Consider the following 20,942-nt stretch of genomic DNA (forward strand, 5'->3'; position numbering starts at 1 on the left):
GAGAGAGCATGAGCAGGGGGAGAGGCAGAGGGAGAGAGAGAGAGAGGGATAAGTAGCCTCCCCACTGAGCAGGGAGCCTGTTGCGGGGCTAAATCCTAGGATCCTGGGATCATGACCTGAGCCAAAGGCAGATACTTAACCAGCTGAACCACCCAGGGGTCCCTCTCAGAATAACTGGAAATATGAAATGCAATCTTTTATGTTTAATGACTGTCAAGTAGTTGGTGTTCAGTAAATATTACTCCCCTCCCACCTTTTCTGTTTCTAATTCTTTTTTTAAACTTCATTTTAATTTCAGTGTAGTTAACATACTGTGTTATATTCATTTCAGGTGTACAATACAGTGACTCAACAATTCCATATATTACTCAGAGTTCATTGAGTAAAGTGTACTTTTAATCCTCTTCACCTATTTCACCCATCCCCTCACCCACCTCTCCTCTAGTAACCATCAGTTTGTTCTCTATAGTTAAGAGTCTGTTTTTTGGTTTGTCTCTCTCTTTTCCCCCTTTGCTCATTTGTTTTGTTTCTTAAATTCCACATGTGAGTGAAATCATACGGTGTTTGTCTCTGACTTATTTCAGTTAGCATTATACTCTAGATTTGTCCATGTTGTTGCAAATGGCAAAATTCCATTCTTTTTTATGGCTGAATAATATTCCATTGTGTGTGTGTGTATTTTTATATATCTCACATCTTTACACATTCGTCTATTGATGGACACTTGGGCTGCTTCCATAATTTGGCTATTGTGAATTATGCTGCAATGAACATAGGAGTGCAGTCATTTGAATTGGGGTGTGTGTGTGTGTGTGTGTGTGTGTCTTTAAATAGGCTCCACACCCAGCATAGAGCCCAACGCCGGGCCTCAACTCATGACCCTGAGATCAAGACCCAAGCTGAGAACAAGAGTCACACGCCCAACCAGCTGAGCCACCCAGGCCTCTCTGAATTAGTGTCTTTATATTTTTTGGGTAAATACCCAGTAGTGCAATTGCTGGATCATAGGGAGGTCTATTTTTAATTTTTTGAGGAACCTCCATACTGTCTTCCAGAGCAGCTTCACCAGTTTGCATTGCCACCAACAGTGCATGAGGGTTCCTATTTCTCCACATCCTTGCCAACACTTGCTATTTCTTGTGTTTTTGATTTTAGCCATTCTGAGATGTATGAGGCGATATCTCATGGTGGTTTTGATTTGCATTTCCCTGATGATGAGTGATATTGAGCATCTTTTCATGTGTCTATTGGTCATCTGCATGTTTTCTTTGGAGAAATGTTTATTCATGTCCTCTGCTCATTTTTAAAAAAGATTTTATTTATTTGAGAGAGACAGATAGTGACAGAGATAGTGAGAGAGAGCACAAGCAGGGAGGAGAGGGAGAAGCAGAATCCCGGCTGAGCAGGGAGCCAGATATGGGACTCGATCCTAGAACCCTGAGATCATGACCTGAGCCGAAGTCAGACACTTAACCAACTGAGCCACCCAGGCACCCCCTGCTCATTTTTAAATCAGATTATTTGGGGTTTTTTTTTAGTGTCTATTTGTGTAAGTTCTTTATATACTAACCCTTTATTAGATATGTCATTTGCAAGTATTTTTTCTCATTCAGTAGGTTCTCTTTTAGTTTGTTGGAATCTCTTGGAGTCTTCAGACAGATTCCTAAGGGTCAAAGGATTTTCTACAGGATTTTTAAAAGAAACTGTTTTTGGGGGGGATAATTGTCTTAAAATATTGAAATAAGCAGAATCTGACACATTGGAATAAGTTGCCATGAGATTCCAAAGTGAATTTGCATTTACACTTGCCGTTTCATCTTCCTGAGCTAAGGGACCATCAGTGTGACGGTGTATGTAACCGGCTGATATTTGGTTGTTGTGTCTTGCTCGTTAAATGGTAGCAATGGCCAGTGCCTGCCACTATACTTATGTTGTCTATGAAGGCAAAGTTTCTGTTTCCTAGTGATAATATAAATAGCATTTTCAATGACCAAGATTTTAGTTTCTTATGTTTTTAACAAATCAATACTTTGATTTCACATCATGAAAATGACATGCCACTGAGTAATGTGCTATTTTGTAGAGGCTAATGGGAAATGAACAGAGGCAGACTAAACAATATAAATGATGTATTTGTACCAAGTGAAAGCCAAATGCTTTCAGGACATTCTATACAAATAAAGATTTAATGGTAATTTGAATATTCTAAATTGAAAACAGAGTGGAAGCAATAATAATAAAATCTGATTTATGATCAATTATGAAATGGTGTAAATGAGATACTAATTGCCTCTGTGAAACTCTGCATTCTCGAGCCTCATTCATGGCAAACATAGTGCTGAGCCTGTTTGAAAAACCACAAGGCCTGTGATATCTGTGTCAGACTTGTTTTGCTGTAGGAACCTGCCTTGTTTTGGGGGTGAGAGGGCATTTCTGATTATACAGATTCTCTGTTAATTCTTTTCTATCTTGCCAACAATTGTTGAAATATTAGCCAATATAGTCCCAAGCACATATACAATAAAACACTATGAGAGGCCTAATTCTGTCTTTATCTTCAACAGTCTATGAGCTCAGGACTGAAGTAAAACAAACAAAAATGTTAAAAAATATTTCTAAGAATTTAAAACTAACTTTGGATATTTTCTTGTTTCAAATTTCAGCAAAATTTGATTATACATTTCGTGCTGATTTCAATTATATTATTATGCTAACTCCATTTATTGAAATAAATAATACAGCTTTAGATTCATCAAGTAATATATTGGCATTCAAGGATTTCTCACTAGCAGAGTGTTAAGTATGAGGCCTGATTTTCTTGAACTACCTTATTTCATGTCAGTGCCCGTCTACTGTATACAGTATCCTGATTTCATAGATGTTAAAATAAGAAAAAAATGTATGTTCCAGTTTCTGTATAATTTGTATAATCTGTGTAATTTGGTTGCAAACAAAGGTTGTTTTTTTCAGAGCTTACTTAGATGAATTAGTATTCTCTGCAGTTGTCACCACACAGAAACAGACTATAGAACTGAACCTGAGGCTACATCTTTCCCCTATCAAAACCAACAATGGTGATTTAGTTTCAGCCAAACACATCATATACTGCAATAAATTAATGTTAATTTGGCTTGCATTGATTTGTAGTTTTGTATTTAATTTGAAAATCTGCTTTGGTTTTAGAGTTTGTAACAGCTGTAAGAGTAAGGAGTTTATGCCCAGTTTTATGTTTATACATATTTAAACAACAACAACAAAAATAGAATTTCAGCAATACTAGGGGTCTAAAGAGAATTTATTGCTTTAAAAGGGGTCAAACATAAGTCGCCTGAGAAATTCTGTTCTAGCTCTTTAATAGCACATTGTTCAGTAGTGCCATGACATCTGATAATTTAAAGCCGTTATAAAGATTTTTTTTCTCCCAAAAGATTTGATCTCTTGTGAAGATACAACTTTTTGTTCTGTATATGTCAACACTTCTTTCTTTTTTTAGAATATAAAGTGTTTAAACGTGGTCATCCTGCAGTGTAGCCTGACTGAAGGAGTTTACAACTGGTAGAGACCTCAAGTTCATGACCCTGGAACGCTGACCATCCTTCCAATTATAGATTCCTGTAACCATGTAACCGTTAATAAACCGTTTGGTTGTAAGGTTTCTAAAGAGAGCAAGAACATGAAAAGGTTTTTATATATTTCTTCAAATCTTACAACTGAACATCAATTTACTATTTTTTTAATAGCTTTGAAATCAGAACTGGCTTATTGGAAAGACAAGCCATTAGAAGAAATATATCAAAGAATATTTTATTTGTAATTGGGCAATTTAACTCAACAGGCATCTTGTTTTTGCCTAGTTTTTTTGAGGGGGAGAAGAACACAGTGTTTTTATTACTTTTCAAAAGCTGTGAAAGAAAAGTATTATAATAATAAACAAAGGGAAAGATAGGTTTACCAATAATCTCTATAGGCTGTTTCTTCTCTATTTTTGTCCCAGCAATACCAGAAACTTTCACAGGGTTTCACACTACTTTCTTTTAATACAACATAAAATTGGGTACCAATTTAAAAACTTCTGAATATTACTGATCTTTCTCAGGTTTTTACTTCAAAATATTGTGTCATATTTTCGGAGAAAGGGTAGGACGATCACGGACTGAAGAAAAAAGCAAAACTCCACTTATTATATGTAAATATACCGTATTCCTTATTAAGGATGCCATTTTAACACAATGCCGGCAAACCTATGTCCTTCATTTTACTTCAATATATAGAGTACTGTAACCACTTCAATACCAGAGGCTTTCACCTGTGGCCGTCATTTCACAATACACAAGGCTGTGCCTTGAGCAGTATGGTCCCTGCACTAGTTAAAATCAAATATTTAATACTAACATTCCAGTATTCCCTGCAAGTAGGTCTGTCCTGAGTGTGTCGTAACAGAGCTAGGGTTAGGGTGCGGGAAGTGTAAGGAAGTACAAGAATGATTCTCCAGTCCAACTCTCATAGTGTAATTCCTCGAATCCACCTTTCAGGTCAAACAGGTGCGCTTAACCGCCTTCTTCAGTGTTCTAGCGGATTGGAGGCCGGGTTCCAAGACGACCTTGGAGGAAGACACCTGTGAAGGGCGTGGCCACCCATCCGGGCTCCTCTGCAGGCCCTTCCCGGTTCCCTGTGGCGCCTGCGCAGAATGGACTCAGGCACGAGACACGTGCAGGTGCTCACTGAGCCCGGGGCAAACTGAAGTGTGGCGCTCCGTGTTCCGAGAGGAGTGGTCAGGTTGTTGGCAGGCATCTCCCGGAGGGCTGGACGCAGAGCTTATTTCAACAAAGTCTTCTGGAACTGGCATAAGGCCCCTGTGTCACGGCTGAAATATCGGTGACGTTACATACATACTTTGATTGGAGGACCCATGCTCGACACCGCGCCCCGGGGGCTCAGCAAGTCAACCGATTCACAAGCCCTCAGGGAGACCTCGGTTGCGCCAGCCTGTGCCCTCTTCGCACCACGGCGGCCGCACGGCCCCTTCGTCCGCCGCTCGTCCGGCCCCCGAGGCGCCCCGCGCACTGAGGCTTCGCCGTGCTCGCCACTCCCGGCATGCTCCGCGGGCCCAGCGCGACGGCCGCAGGGCCCACAGTCCCAGGCCTGCGTCCCGCGAACGGCCCCTTACCCAAGGTGCTCCGGGCGCGGCGCTCATTTGCATATGCCACCCGACAGGGAAACTCGGCAGGTCGTCGCGGCCCAGCCAGCGTAGCGCCAAACGTGCGAGCCTCGTGGGTGGCTCCGTGTCATCCCAGTTCCCCAAACGTTCCGTGGTCACCGGGGAGGCGCACGCTTTGGTCACCCTAACTAAGAGAGGCGAGAAGCCGCCGTGCCTTATATACGTGGTGGGCGGAACAAGTAGCGTGCTCGCTTCGGCAGCACATATACTAAAATTGGAACGATACAGAGAAGATTAGCATGGCCCCTGCGCAAGGATGACACGCAAATTCGTGAAGCGTTCCATATTTTATGCAGCTCCCCCAGTGAACTGCCACTCTTCGCGGGGTAGCTCTGAGGAAACGGTACCGGTCGAAATACTTGAATAACGAAATTGTGACATTTTACTAGAAAAATATTCCTGTAGAGCAGTCTATGGCCTGTGAAAGAAGCTGAATTGCACGTGGAAATATATGTGCAAACGTGTCGTTTGTACATATCTCGGAAATGGAAAATGTCAACTTGTGTTTCCTTACAGAATTTAGAAATTCTGAAATAGACTTAACGTATTATCTTGTCTCCCTCAACAACATAAACTCCAGAGGCGCCAAGAGTATTGCCTCTGTTGGGTAGTAGAACACTAGCATATGAGTTGGTCCATGAATCCTTACAAAATCACTTCTAAATTATTAAATTGCTAAATTATGGCTAAATTAATGAATCCTTGTTAAAGGAAGGAAGCAACATTAGTGCACATTTCTTGCGCCTACGATGTGACATTCATCGGTCGTTTTAGACCTGAGTGTAAACGCTCTGTGTCACTGCGAGCTGCATTAAAGCAGGGACTTTTACCAAGGAGTAGCGGTTACACCGGATGAGATCAATGTTGGCGGTGGCCTGTGGATCCTAGAGCTCCAGGACTAAGTGCACTGGCTAGAAGCGTCAAGCCCATTCGGATCTGCTTTCACGAGTCTTTCTGAGACCGCTTTTGTATGCCTGTTTTCACCTGGCATCTAAGGAGCACTCAGAAATGCTGGTTTGCCTAAATCAGACGGATTCTGTGATGGAAAATTTGACTAAGAGGAAAGTTGATTGCCCAAACCAAAAACAGATTTTAACGAATGAGAACGAGCGTTCGGATGCAGATACCAGGATTGCCTAGGTCACTTAGTAATAGCAACGTGACGGGCAGCCATGAAGATGCCCGGAGGTCAAGTCTCATCTTCAAGGACGGAGGATTCCGCGGAAGGCCAAGGAGAACCTCGCAGGTGTGCTGGGCTAGTAGCTGCTAGAGGGAATGCTTTATGAAAGTCGCAACAGACCTCCGGAACGACTTTTCCAAAAACCATTTTTGGTGCTTAATCCGTAGACTGGCAGTTCACTGGGGGAGCTGCATAAAATATGGAACGCTTCACGAATTTGCGTGTCATCCTTGCGCAGGGGCCATGCTAATCTTCTCTGTATCGTTCCAATTTTAGTATATGTGCTGCCGAAGCGAGCACGCTACTTGTTCCGCCCACCACGTATATAAGGCACGGCGACTTCTCGCTTCTCTTAGTTAGGGTGACCGAAGCGTGCGCCTCCCCGGTAACCACGGAACGTTTGGGGAACTGGGATGACACGGAGCCACCCACGAGGCTCGCACGTTTGGCGCTACGCTGGCTGGGCCGCGACGACCTGCCGAGTTTCCCTGTCGGGTGGCATATGCAAATGAGCGCCGCGCCCGGAGCACCTTGGGTAAGGGGCCGTTCGCGGGACGCAGGCCTGGGACTGTGGGCCCTGCGGCCGTCGCGCTGGCCCCGCGGAGCATGCCGGGAGTGGCGAGCGCGGCGGAAGCGCCAGTGCGCAGGGCACCTCGAGGGCCGGGCGAGAGGGGTGTGAGCGGGCCGTGAGGCCGCCGTGGTGCGAAGAGGGGTCTGGCCGGGCGGTCCCACGCTTTTAGAGCACGTTTCCCATTTAAACTATTCCGAGGAGTACTTAAAAAAATAATAATAAAGTAATCACCCGCCATTATCACACCTCGAAAAGTTAAGGTAATTCCTTAATATCACCTAATATTCACTCTCCGTTCAAATTTCTGATTGTTTCAAAGATACATTTTATTGTTGGTTTGTCATATGTACCTACAGGAGACCCCATCCCACATTGTATTTGGTCGCGATATCGCTAGGTCTCTGTTATCCTCTTACTAACTCCCATTTCTGTTCATGCCACGGACTCATTGGCGAAACGGGATATTTACCCCGTGGACCGTAACAATTCTTGCATTTGGCTCATTTCTTACCGATGATGTTGTTTAACTCTTGTCTCTTTCGTCCGTGTTTCTTGAAAATTTAGTTAGCTACAAAGGCCTAATTAGATCCTGGTTCCATTTTTTTCGGCATGCGGGCTTCATTGGTAGGTTGTGTTACTTCTTACTGCATCTCAACATAAGGCGTGTAACATCTGGCAGAAGCAGTGGGTTCGGGGGAGGTCATCAGCCAGACCCTCCGTTATAGTTTCCCGGAAATCTTTCACTGGATCAATTTAGTGTACAGTGATGAACGTTGTCCATGTAGCGGGTCTGGCGGTTCGCTTGTGGGGTTGGTTTTCATCCATGGCTCATGAGCTGTAAGGACCTAAACCCAGGGCGCCTGGTGTCCCAAGTTCTGTGCCCCAAGGAAGAAAATTGAGAGAATAAGACCGGGAAAAGAAATGATTGAAGAGGGTGGATGTTGTTTGAATCTTCGGATCATTCTATCCTTTCCATAATTTAAAGTGCGCTAACAAATTATTTTTAGGCCAGACTGATGTTGTGTTTTTGTTTCCTGACTGCTGAGAGGCTCTTCCGGAGCCATTTAATGTTGTCCTGTGTGCTGGGTCTCTAGGTCCCACCTCCCTCACCACATATCCCTCAGCCACACTTTCTTGTGTACAATCAGTTGGATAAGAAAAATAGCTCCACCCAGCCTCATTCCTGTTTGAAGGTGGACTGCTGTGTGTGTGTGTGTGTGTGTGTGTGTGTGTGTGTGTGTGTATTTCTGGCTATTTCCTGAATGTTGTTTTCTGTCAGGCTATCCCTTTATTGAAAGCCTCATCCAGTAGGACTCATCCAGTGTTAGAGACATTCAAATTTTTAACATCTTAGATTTCCTTACTCTAGTCTTATTTCTGTTACACAGTTGTCCTTTTCTCCAAACTCTTGTGTTCCCCTACAGTCTTGTTCCTCCTGTTTGTTCTTCCCCTGTACCTCCTCCCATCTACAGTTGCATACCTCGCTAACTGAACACAGTTATCCAGTTCACCTATGCATTTATAATTACTCTCATGTCTTCACAGTACAAATGTGCAACATTAACACTATTCTTTTAAGCTAAAAACACTTCTGCTAAGCTAAAAAAATCTTTAAGATCCCATATTTACATTTTTTTTTTTTTTAAAGATTTTATTTATTTATTTGAGAGAGAGAGAGAGCACATGAGAGGGGGGAGGGTCAGAGGGAGAAACAGACTCCCTGCTGAGCAGGGAGCCTGATGCGGGACTCGATCCCGGGACTCCAGGATCATGACCTGAGACGAAGGCAGTCGCTTAACCAACTGAGCCACCCAGGCACCGCCTGTATTTACATTTTGACAAAAGCAGTTCTTGCTCTTATCACTGGTTAGGCCTATGTAGATCTCCAATCACTTTCTTAGGGGGAGATAGTGTTGTTCATCACATCTTTGGAAGTCATACAGAAAAGTTAAAAGGGAGGTGGTTTTTTATTTAGATAATCTTTTATTTAGATAATCTTTTGTGTCTTCAGTTAAGATTTGACTCTAAAAAAAAAAAAGTCTCAGTAGGGATTATTAACAAATTGACTTTAGGAGAGATTGATTTAAAAGTTTTTACTTTACAAAAACAAATGAAAATATCACTTTGGGTGGCCCAGTCAGTTAAGCCTCTGACTCTTGGTTTCAGCTCAAGTCCTGATCTCAGGATCGTGAGAGCGAGCCCTGTGTTGGGCTCTGTACTCAGTTGGAGTTGGCTTGAGATTCTCTCTCCCTCTCCCTTTGCCCCTCCTGCTTATGCTCTTACTCTCTCTCTCTTTCTATCTAAAATAAATCAATAAATCTTTAAAAAAATAAAAAATAAAATATAACTTTGTGTCTCCCTTTTGGGGAGATGCATTAGACTATAATAAAATACTTATTTGTTGAGAAAAAAGAAAAGATTTTTCTCAGCTCATTGAATTTTTTAATAAGAAAAAAATGAGTTTTATTTTTATATTCTGGAACATTTGAACTTTATTACCAAAAATCTTGTCATCATAATTCCAACCATTTACATTAGCAGTGAAATAAAATAATATCTGTCCTTCTTTAGTGATATATAAAACTATGGTGTATCTTACATTCAGTGGAATTTTAGATCCAAAGAGATGTAGTATCTCATTTTTCAGAGAAGGAAACTGAGGCTGAAATAAGTGTGTCATGATTTCCCTGGGCAATACTGTCAGTGGCTCTGTCATCTTCTGAGGTCAAACCCATTGCTCTTTCCACTGTACCATTTGTAGTATTAGTAATACGTTACAAAGAAAAGAGTAAAGACTTTAAGCCTACTATTTTTACAACCACATTTTTGAATTCTCGTTTGACTGCAACAGTAGTACACACTGATAAGTGGAAAGTCTACCCGTTCTTTTTCTCCACAGAAAGTGATAGGACACAATTGAAACAGGCAAAAACAACAAGTGATTTTCTCTTCAGGAATTTTGTTCTAATAAAAAAGAAGAAATTCAACCAAAATCTTCACATTCTCTTGAGTAGGGAACAGATGAATCCCTTAGAACCACAGCATCAATGATGGGCTTTACTTGGTGAACTCCAGCTGGGGAACAGTGGTTATCAACCTAGGCTGTAGGTTGTAATCTCCACAAGAACTTATTAAATACCAGTGCCAGGGATGCCAAAGTGGCTTGGTTAATTGTCTGCTTTTGGCTCAGGTCATGATCCCAGGGGATCAAGTCCCGCCTTGGGCTTCTTGCTCAGCGGGGAGCCTGCTTCTCCCTCTGCCTGCAGCTCCCCCTGCTTGCGCTCTTTCTCCGATAGATAAATAAATAATCTTAAAAAATATATATATAGTGCCAGAGCCCTCCCCTGAAAGTTCTGATTTGATTGTCCTCTGTTTCTTTCCTCTTTCTCTACTGTGAGCTCTCAGCCTTCACAGATCTGCCTCAGGCTTATCATCTGCCTTCTTTCTTGCTCTTGTCTACTTTCTTTTCCATCGGACACACTGTGCATCAGGTGAAGCTTGTGTGAGTTCCCCACCGGACCCCTTCCTTTGCTACTCCCTTCCTTTTATGCTCTTCCTCCTTCCCTCATTTTGCACTCATTGAGTGCCCAGTACTTCTTAGTACTTCTCCTAAATGTCTCACCTAGAAAGAACTCCAAGGATCTTTCAAAACTCACCAGTCCTGGGTTTTATTTCTTCAGGGCTCTGCTAGTGAACCCCATAAAGTAAAATACGCTAGCGCCCTGTTTCGCAAACTTGCCTAGTGATAGATTCCTAAACCTAACTTCTTACAGTGTCCAGAGGATTAGCCTGTGCCAAGGCATTAAAAGGATGATCCAGCGTATCTCCCAGATGACTTATCTGTGTTTCACAGGCTTCTTTAAATGAAATGAGCAAGTCACTGTGGTAAGGCTGATGTGAGATATTTTTATGCTTGGATTCGTTTCACAGCAACCAGTTCCTTTAATTTGTAGCAGATAACCTCATGTTCTTTTTCACTGAAGGGAAAGAAAAAAAAGACCAAGAGAGACTATCAGAGATGAGTTTCCTTAATTTCTTGTCCTTACTACAAATTTACCTAACTACACATGCTTCTCTCTTTCCTGTCTTCTGGTTTCAGGGGAGAGGTATCCCTTGTATGGGAAAAACTTGTGCCCAGGTGGACAGCTCCATTGTCTAGACTCCAGAGAATACCCTCCAGGGTTTTCTGATTCCAGTTTGGTGGAAACACTGTAAATTGTAGATAACTGATAGCAATGCAAAATAATTCTTGTTAATAGACATGCAAAATTTATGCAGACATTCATTTCAACATTCCTTTACTTCATACAGATTTGTGATTTTTTATTTCTCCTTTGAGGTGGTTACAACATCTACCTTCATTGATTAATATATTCAATAAAACCTTTAATCCATGTTCATTTTATATCTGTATGAAAGGCATGATTTTTTACCTTCCTTTAAAAAAATTGTCTTTCCCACCCTTTTCCTTTTTCCCAGCTGTAATTTCTGGATGCAGTTCTGTGCTCCAGGTATTTTAAGAACCAGTTACTTCAGACTTCATGTTGAACAGTGTCACCCTTTGGGTCCTCTCAATACTGCAGGCTTGTAAAATACGCACCAGGCAGGAACCCTGCCAAGTATGGGCACTTTCTTTGTTTTAAAGTTAAACTCTTCATAAGGACTGAAAAAGGGGCTGCTGGCAAGCTCTTCACCATACCGTGGTGGGGTGAGTCTAGAGTGTCATCTGAACAGTGCTTCCTGGGTTCCTCTTTGAATTCTGCCATTTTCAGTATTCTTGTGTCTGAATAGGCCAAGTGATTCAATTGACTGGTCTTACACACAAATTAGTTACAAAGATGAGCTGTTTGTAACACATTTCCAATCATTAAAACTCAAATGTAGAACATTCCTTTAAATGGCAGGTTTAGAAAACCCACCGTCCACATTATGCACTTTGGGAAGATGTCTATAGTATATGGTGGTGTGAAATTCGGCCTTGCGGGATATCGCTATTTGTTATTTTGATCTATTTTAAATAAATGTATGTTATATGTATATATGTATATATATTTTTTTAATTGTCTTTTAACAGTTTGTACGCCTTCTACTGAGATGCCCGATGGATTCACCTAACAAAGGTATACTTTTCACCATGTAAGTACAGCTTTGTGGGGTACTTAAAAACTGAGATACATCTTTTTTGGGCTCTTAAAATGACAGTAGAACTTTGCCGAGTCTCTCTTTTTTCCAATTTTAATATTGTTCTCTATTAATTTTTTGGTTTGTCTTTGTTTTGCTTACAGCAATAAATCATGGCCCACTGTTGGTAATAGTGATTGGGAATTCAGTGTTACAGTCTGACCTTTTGGTGAACTCTCTGTAGGGATTAAGGATTTGTAGAGATCTAGTCTCTGTTGGTGAGAGACAACAGAGAAACTGGTTTGTTAGTTTTGTTTTCCTATTCATCTGTTTGGGCTCAAATCAATTAAGAATGTTGTGTTCCACCAGGAAGGAAAAGAGCTCTCTGATAATCTGAACCAGTAAATTTTTTTGTGCTTCTGTGTTTACTTTTGACTGATAACTGGAATTTTGGAATTAAAGCTATAAACTCTGAATCTTTGTGAATGTCATATCTATAATTCAGAAAGGTCTTTCCCTCATTGTATGAATGTGTAATGTTTTCCTAAATCTAGGTGGTATTAATAAATTAGATTATAAAATCTCCTAAATTAAAGGAGCCCTGTTCTGATTGGCTTGCCAGATAAGTGCTTATGTAAATATATTTCTATAATTCTCAGAAAATAAGGAAATGGAACTTAAAAAGTGCTAAATTTAAAAAGTATTTTAAAAGAAACCAGCTCAGAAACATTTTAAGAATTTAAGTTCGTATAACTTAGGTAAATCTTTGGCAAACTAGTTTAATAATTTGATTTAATAAAAACTATTTTTTTTGGTGACTTATCGATGTTATATGGAATACAAGTGTACATTTTTATTATACTTGGGTATGTTTTTCTAAACATATACAGGTTTACTGATCAAATAACATAGCGTTACTTCTACCTAATGCTTGCTTATGAAAAATGTAAATTTCCTTTTGACCAAATTGATCCTTATTCTGATGAACTTTATTTCATTAGTAATTATGTTCTGTAGTGTGTCAACCTGAAGATAAATGTCTAAGCTCTAAGTAACTTAAAATCTTGGATTGGTACTAAATTGGGTTAATTAATGGAAAATCACTGGATACCTACATCATTTCTAAATAAGATTTAATACTAAAGTGGTGGGGGGTGGGAGGGATGGAGTGGCTGGGTGATAGACATTGGGGAGGGTATGTGCTATGGTGAGTGCTGTGAATTGTGTAACACTGTTGAATTACAGACCTGTACCTCTGAAACAAATAATACATTATATGTTAAAAAAAAAAAAAAAAAGAAGAAGAAGAAGATAGGAGGAAGGGAAAAATGAAGGGGGAGAAGTCGGAGGGGAGGACAAACCATGAGAGACTATGGACTCTGAGAAACAAACTGAGGGTTCTAGAGGGGAGGGTGGTGGGAGGATGGGTTAGCCTGGTGATGGGTATTAAAGAGGGCACGTACTGAATGGAGCACTGGGTGTTATACGCAAACAATGAATCATGGAACACTACCTCAAAAACTAATGATATAATGTATGGTGATTAACATAACATAATTAAAAAAGTTAAAAAAATAAAGTATTAATTATTAAGCATAATTTTAAATTTATATACCTGAGTGGCTCAGAGGTTAAGTGTCTGCCTTCGGCTCAGGTCATGACCCGGGAGTCCCGGAGTCCTGGAATTAAGCCCTGCATTGGGCACCCTGCTCAGCGGGGAATCTGCATCTCCCTCTGACCCTCCCCCGTCTCGTGCTCTCTCTCTCTCTCAAATAAATAAATAAAATCTAAATTTTCATATACCTTTGTTTCTTATTTCTATATACTATAGAAAGATGATGTATTTGGGTCATGTTCATGAACATGTTCATTTTTGCCACATTGAGAAGTTGTGTAGGCGATATTAGCAATTGTAGAAAGTTGTATTATATGAATTCATGAACTCTGGTAGTCTGATAAAATACTGGGCTGTGACAATTCACATTTTATACCACACTCTCAGTTTTCTCTGCAGAATGGAATTACTTTGGTTAAAAGTTATAATTATTACAAATGGTGTCGACTACACTGAGAGGGAACTGTTTCAGAGAAATATAACTGTATGTGCTTGTATTTTTCCAAGAAAAATACTAGTTTTGTCCTAAAGGAGCTGCATAAAGTGTTTTATAATATTACCTTATTTTTCTTTTAATCTCCTTAGTATCTGTAATGAGGTCTCCTCTTTCCTTCCTGATGTTGATAATTGTGTTTTCAGTCTTATTTTCTTGATCTGTCTGGTTAGAATTTTATCAATTTTATTGTTATTTTATAAAAAACCACAGTTTTTGGTTTCATTTTTTTTTCTATTGCTTGTTTATTTCTATGTCATTGATTTTTGCTCTTTGTTATTTCCTTCCTTCTATTTACTTTAGGTTTAATTTGCTCTTCTTCCCCTAGTTTTTTTTGGTGGAAATTTAGATTATTAACTTTAAACTTTTCTTATTTTCCAATAGAAGCTTTTAAAGCCATAAATTTGTCTTTAGGCAATGTTAGCTGCTTTAGCTGTACCTCACAAATTTTAATGTGATATTTAATATAAACACATGTTTTCAAATATAGTTCAGAATATTTACTTTCCCTTTTACTTTTTTGTCACATGAATTATTTAGATGTTTATTTTTTAGTTTCCAAATATTTGGATTTTCTAGGTATCTTTGTGCTCTTTTTCTAATTCTCTTGTGGTATGATTTCAATTATTTTAAATTTATTAAGACTTGTTTTTTAGCCCTAGTGAATGTTTCGTGTGCATAGAAAAACAATGTGCAGTTGTTGGCTGGAGCGTTCTATAAATGTTAATAGGTCAAGTTAGTTGGTAATGTTCAAATCGTGTATATCCTTACTGACTTTCTGTTCTTCTTCCATCATTTATTGAGAGAGGACTAATGAAATCTCCAGCTGTAATTGTGGAGTTGTCTCTTTGGCCTTTTGCAGTTCCAGCAGGTTTTGCTTCATGTATTGTAAAACTCTGTTGTTAGATATGTATGCTTTTAGGACTGTTGTGTCTTCTTGAGGAATTGGTGCCGTTACCATTATGAAGTGTTCCTCTGCTATCAAAACTACTAAAATTAATCAAATGGACTTTTGATGATTTATAAAAACATTTAAAATAGAAGCACAACTTGTGTTTCTCCAAAGCCACATCCCCTTTCTCCTGCTTTGATTTTTCCCATGGCAACTGTCTCCACCACACAATTTATTTGTTTTCTATCTTCTCCCACTAGGATAAAACTTCTAAAGAGTAAGAAGACTTCATCTGTTTTGTTCACTGCTGTTTCCCAACTACCTGTCATAATATGTGATCTCAATAAATACTTTCTGAATGAATTAATGTACAAAAAAGCTGCAACAACTGTAAGAACACAGTATTTCCTGACTCTACTCCATTTGCTCCACGGTAAATGGCTTCTGCTCACACAGGGGCTATTTCAGAAATAACTTCTACATCTTTAGCCCAACTAGTGTCACAAAGCAGTGTTGCCTTGGGTTCTCAGGGTCTCAGGAAGATGTTAGTGAGATAATTCTTTGTTTTAACTTTCTCTTTGTATCTCATCCACTTCTGGCTAGCATTTAGTCCTGAATCATTCCAGAATAGTGAATCTGAAGGACAGACACCCAGACCCTGGCCCCTCACCCTGGACTCCTATTAGGAGCCTTCACCCCTTCAGGAGGCTCTTTAAGGCCCTCATATACAATGGACTCTTTGGGCCAGCCTCGCTGCTTCTAGGAATGGTTTTTATATCCCTGATTGTAAGGTGAGTAGGAGCGTGGTTCTGATACCAAGACCCCGCTACATGAAGCATTTATATTTCCCATGTCCTTATCCACACTGTGATTTCGTTCCCCCAACCAGTTCTGTTTATTCACACAAGCCAAAGGCTTTCATTGTCCCAGGAAATTTAAGCTTCAGTTCTACCAGAAAAACTGAAGCTAACTCATTGTAATATTTGACAATGTAAACTGCAAGCAAAACATTTATCAATCAAATTTTCCTCACAGATTTATTTCTAAGGAGGGAAAAAAATCTCTTTTTAATTACTTGTATGTTTGGGGTATCACGGAAAGATCCCTGGGTCTGCTGGTCAGAGTTAAAATCCCAGCTCCACCCCCTGGACAACCCACACCCTCTGTGAAGCAGATAATAGTAATGTCTGTCCTGCTTGCTTCTGTGGATCGACAGAAGGATCTGTGAAAAATGCTCAGGAAAGTGCCTTGTGTATTGCAAAGTTCTACAAGTGGGTGAACTGCTGTTGTCACCATGAGAAGTTTTTCCAACTTTAAGGTTTTCAGTGACTGTACATTTTTAGTCATTAATTCAAGAAGAGCATTTGGGTATTTGTTGCCTCAGAAGCCTTCACTCACCCTGAAGAGTACCTGCCTACAACTCTTAAACTGGAAGAAATAAAACCCAATATCCATTGCCTGTTACCTTGGAAAGTAGGAGCATTTCAAAATACTGGTATGGAGGCAAGAGTCTCTCCTCTGCTCTCCTACCTGCTGCTCCTTGCAGTATATTCAGTAAACTCCCATCTCCTTTAAAAACAAAACAAAACAATAATAAAATACTGGAAAGGAAACAATGTAACTGGGAGGAAAAGCACACTTGGGACCAATCACGCTTTTCCCCCCAAAAAGCTTAAAATACTAGGCACCTGTTTAAATATTTCCTAATCAATTTTTTAAACCTAAAAGTTGGATATATTTGAGTTGTGTTTGTTAAATACATGATGAAGATGAGAAAGGTAAGATCTGTTTTCACTTTGGGGAAGTTAATGATAATCATGAGTGATGTTGAGCAATTTTCATGTGCCTGCTGGCTTTCTGTATGTCTTCTTTGGAAAAATGTCTATTCAGATCCTCTGCCCATTTTTAAACTGGATTGTTTGTTTTTTTGCTGTTATATTTATGAGTTCTTTATATATTTTGGATATTAACCCCTTATTGGATATATGATTTGCAAGTATTTTTTCTCATTCAGTAGGTCGTCTTTTCATTTTTGTTGATGGTTTCCTTTGCTGTGCAGAAGCTTTTAAGTTTGATGTAGTCACACTTGTTTATTTTTGCCTTTGTTGCCTTTGCTTTTGGAGTCAGATCCAAAAATTCATCTCTAAAACTGATGTCAAATAGTTTATTGCCTGTGTTTTCTAAGTTTTATGGTTTCAGGTCTTATATTCCAGTCTTTAATCCATTTGAGTTAAATTTTGTATATGGGGTAAGACAGTGGTCTAGTTTCATTCTTTTGCATGTAGCTGTCCTGTTTTCCCAACATCATTTATTGAAGAGACTGTCCTTTCCTCACTCTACATTCTTGCCTCCTTTGTTGTAAATTAATTGATCATTTATTTCTGGGTTCTCTGTTCTGTTCTATTGATCTATGTGTCTATTTTATGCCAATATCATACTGTTTTGATTACTATAGCTGTGTAATATAGTTTGAAATGAGGGAGCATGATGCCTCTGGATTTGTTCTTTTCTCTCAAGATTGCTTTGGTAGAATTCACCAGTGAAGCTGTCTGGTCCTATACTTTTGTTTGTTGGGAGGTTTTTGATTACTGACTCAATCTCCTTACTAGTAATTGGTCTGTTCAGATTTTCTGTTTCTTCCTGATTCAGTGTTGGAAGATAATACAATGCTAAGAATGTATGTATTTCTTCTAGGTTGTCCAATTTGTTGACATAATTGTTCATAATAGTCTCTTATGATCCTTTGTATTTGTGTGGTATCAGTTGTAACTTTTATTTCTGATTTTGTTTATTTGAGTCTTCTCTCTTTTTTCTTGCTGAGTCTAGTTAAAGGTCTGTCAATTTTGTTTATCTTTTCAAAGAACTAGCTCTTAGTTTCATTGATCTTTTCTATTGTCTTTTTAGTCTTCATTTCATTATTTCTGTTCTGATCTTTATTATTTCCTTCCTTCTACTACCTGTGGGCTTCATTTGTTCTTCTTTTTCTAGTTCCTTTAGGCATAGAGTTTGGTTATTCATTTGAGATTTTTCTTTTTTTCTTGACATAGGCCTGTATCACTATGCACTTTCCTCTTAAGAACTGCTTTTGTTACATCCCATAGATTTTGGTATGGTATTTTCATTTTTTTCTAGGTATTTTCTTATTTCTCTTTTGATTTTTTCATTGACCCAGTAATTCTTCAGTGACATGTTGTTTAATCTCCACATATTTGTGATTTTTTTCAGGTTTCTTTTTGTAATTGATTTCAAGTTTCGTACCACTGTGGTTGGAAAAGATGCTTGATATGATTTCAGTCTTGTTTTATTGAGACTTTTATGGTGGCTTAACATGTGATCTATCCTGGGGAATGTTGCATGTGCACTTGAGAAGAATGTGTATTTTGATGCTTTTGAATGGACTGTTCTGTATATATTAAGTCCATCTGGTCTAATGTGTCCTTTAAGGCCAATGTTTCCTTATTGGTTTTGTGTCTGGATAATCTATCCATGGATGTTAGTGGAATACTAAAGTCCCTCTACTATTATTGTATTGCTGTCAGTTCTTCCTTTAGGTCTGTTAATATTTGCTTTATATATTTTGGTGCTCTGTGTTGGATGCACATATATTTACAAACGTTTTATCTTCTTGTTAGAATGACTCTTTTACCATTATGTATTGCCCTTCTTTATCTTTTATTACAGTCTTTGTTTTAAAGTCTGTTTTATCTAATATGAGTATAGCTACCCAGCTTTCCTTTCATTTCCATTTACATGGAATATCTTTTTCTGTCCCTTTACTTTCCGTCTGTGTGTATCCTTACATCTGAAGTGAGTCTCTTGTAGGCAGCATATAGATGGGTCTTATTTTTTATGCATTCAGCCATTCTTTGTCTTTTGATTGGAACATTTAGTCCATTTACATTTAAAGTAATTGTTGATAGGTATGTATTAATTGCCATTTTTTAAATTATTTTCTAGCTGTTTTTGTAGTTACTCTATTTTCCTTTTTTTCTTACTCTCTTCCCTTGTGGTTTGATGACTTTCTGTAGTGTTATTTTTAGATTCCTTTCTCCTTTTCTTTTTTGTAACCACTGTAGGTTTTTGCTTCATTGTTACCATGAGGTTCACATATAACATCCTATGTATGTAACATTTTATTTTAAGTTGATGACTACTTAAATTTGAACTCATTCCAAAACTGCATTTTTACTTACCATTCCACATTTTATATTTTTGGTGTCACATTTTATATCTTTTTACTCTGTGTATCCCTTAACTAATTATTGTAGTGTTAGCTAATTTTATTACTTTCGTCTTTTAACCTTCATTCTAGCTTTACAAGTGATTAATATACTATCTTTACTGCATATGTACCTTTGCCAGTGAGATTTTTACTTTCATATACTTTCTTGTTATTAATTAGTGCCACTTCTTTTCAGCTTAAAAATGTCCTTTTAACATTTCTTGTAAGGCCGGTTTAGGGGTGATAAACCCCTTTAGCTTTTGCTTGTCTGGAAAACTCTTTCTCTCTCTTTCAATTCTGGATGATAGCCTTGCCTGGTAAAGTATTCTTGGTTGGAAGTTTTTCCTTTCAGCTCTTTGAATATATCATGTCACTTCTCCTCACCTGCAAAGTTTCTGCTGAAAAATCTGCCAATAATCTTATAGGGGTTCCCTTGTATATAACAAGTTGTTTTTCTCTTGCTGCTTTTAAGATTATTTCTATAACGTTTGACATTTTAATTATACATGTCTTGGTGTGGCTCTCTTTGGGTTCATCATATTTGGAATTCTCTGTGCTTCTGGGACCTGGATGTCTGTTTCCTTCTCTAGGTTAGGGAAGTTTTCAGCCATTATTTCTTCAAATACATCTTCTGCCCCTTTCTCTCTGTCATTTCTTTCTGGAACCCCTATAATATGAATGTTATTCTGTTTGATGTCATATAGGTCCCTTGAGCTATCTTCACTTTTTAAAATTTCTTTTTTTCTTGTTGCTGCTATGTTAGGGTGAGTTCCATTGCCCTGTCTTCCAGATTGTTGGTCTTTTCTTCTGTTTCATCTAGTCTGCTTTTGACCCCTCTAGTATATTTTCCAGTTCAGTTATTGTGTTCTTCAGCTCTGGGACTTCTATTTGGTAGTTTCTTATATTTTCTATCTCTTTGTTGAAGTTCTCATTGTGTTCCTTTATTCTTCTCCTGAGTTAGGTAAGCATTTTTATGACCGTTACTTTGAATTCTTTATCAGGTAGATTACTTATCTCTGTTTCATTAAGGTCTTTTCTGAGGTTTTATTTTATTTTATTTTTTTTATTTGGAACATATTCTTTTATTTCCTCATTTTGCTTGACTCTCTGTGTTTGTTTCTATGTATTTAGGCAAAACTGCTACCTCTTCCAGTCTTGAAGGAGTGGCCTTGTGTAGGTGATGAAACTTATCGTTCAACCTTGACCTAGCACGTGGTTGTCTCTCAAACCTTTGTGACTGTCTGTGTAGCCTGATATATTCTGAATAGGTTCCTGATGTTGAGGGTGGGTCAAGACTTGTCAGTGATCTGAAGGAAGGATCTTAGTTAGCACCTAGTTTGGGGCTGATTGGAAACCAGACACTCAAGCAGCAGCTTTTAAAGTATAAAAATATATACAGTCCTGTGGAGTCACAATCTTAAACCCTGCTGGCCTTCAGACCAGGAGATCTAGAGGTGTTCCTGGTGACAGTTGTGAAAATCAGGGCTCCAGATGAGTGTATAAGCTCCTTCCTGGGAGGTATCATTGATCCATGGCGAGGCCAAGGAAGTACACAAGGATGGTGTCTGCCAGAGCACATCTGTAGCTTCTAGATGTGTGGCAAATCTGAAGCCTGTCCCTCAGGCTGAAG

At 38.9% G+C, this 20,942-nt stretch overlaps 1 protein-coding gene and 2 non-coding genes across 3 annotated transcripts in view; 2 read left to right on the forward strand and 1 right to left on the reverse strand.

Annotated features, from left to right (window-relative positions):
* The first annotated feature begins 5,402 nt into the window (after positions 1-5,402).
* Positions 5,403-5,509, forward strand: LOC116633463. Its single transcript, XR_004299726.1, has one exon. It is a non-coding gene; the product is annotated as a U6 spliceosomal RNA (small nuclear RNA).
* Positions 5,510-6,591: 1,082 nt separating this feature from the next.
* LOC116633464 lies at positions 6,592-6,698 on the reverse strand. The gene has a single exon (XR_004299727.1). It is a non-coding gene; the product is annotated as a U6 spliceosomal RNA (small nuclear RNA).
* Positions 6,699-6,735: 37 nt separating this feature from the next.
* Positions 6,736-20,942, forward strand: part of AKAP6 (A-kinase anchoring protein 6) — a 574,958-nt gene continuing 560,751 nt past the window's right edge. Inside the window, exons 1-2 of the mRNA XM_032404915.1 lie at positions 6,736-6,933; positions 12,044-12,105. The gene's annotated coding sequence lies outside the window, so the exon portion shown is untranslated. The remainder of the gene's footprint in view (positions 6,934-12,043; positions 12,106-20,942) is intronic.

The sequence above is a fragment of the Phoca vitulina genome, unplaced genomic scaffold, assembly GCF_004348235.1.
Source record: "Phoca vitulina isolate PV1807 unplaced genomic scaffold, GSC_HSeal_1.0 scaffold7, whole genome shotgun sequence".
NCBI lineage: Eukaryota > Metazoa > Chordata > Mammalia > Carnivora > Phocidae > Phoca > Phoca vitulina.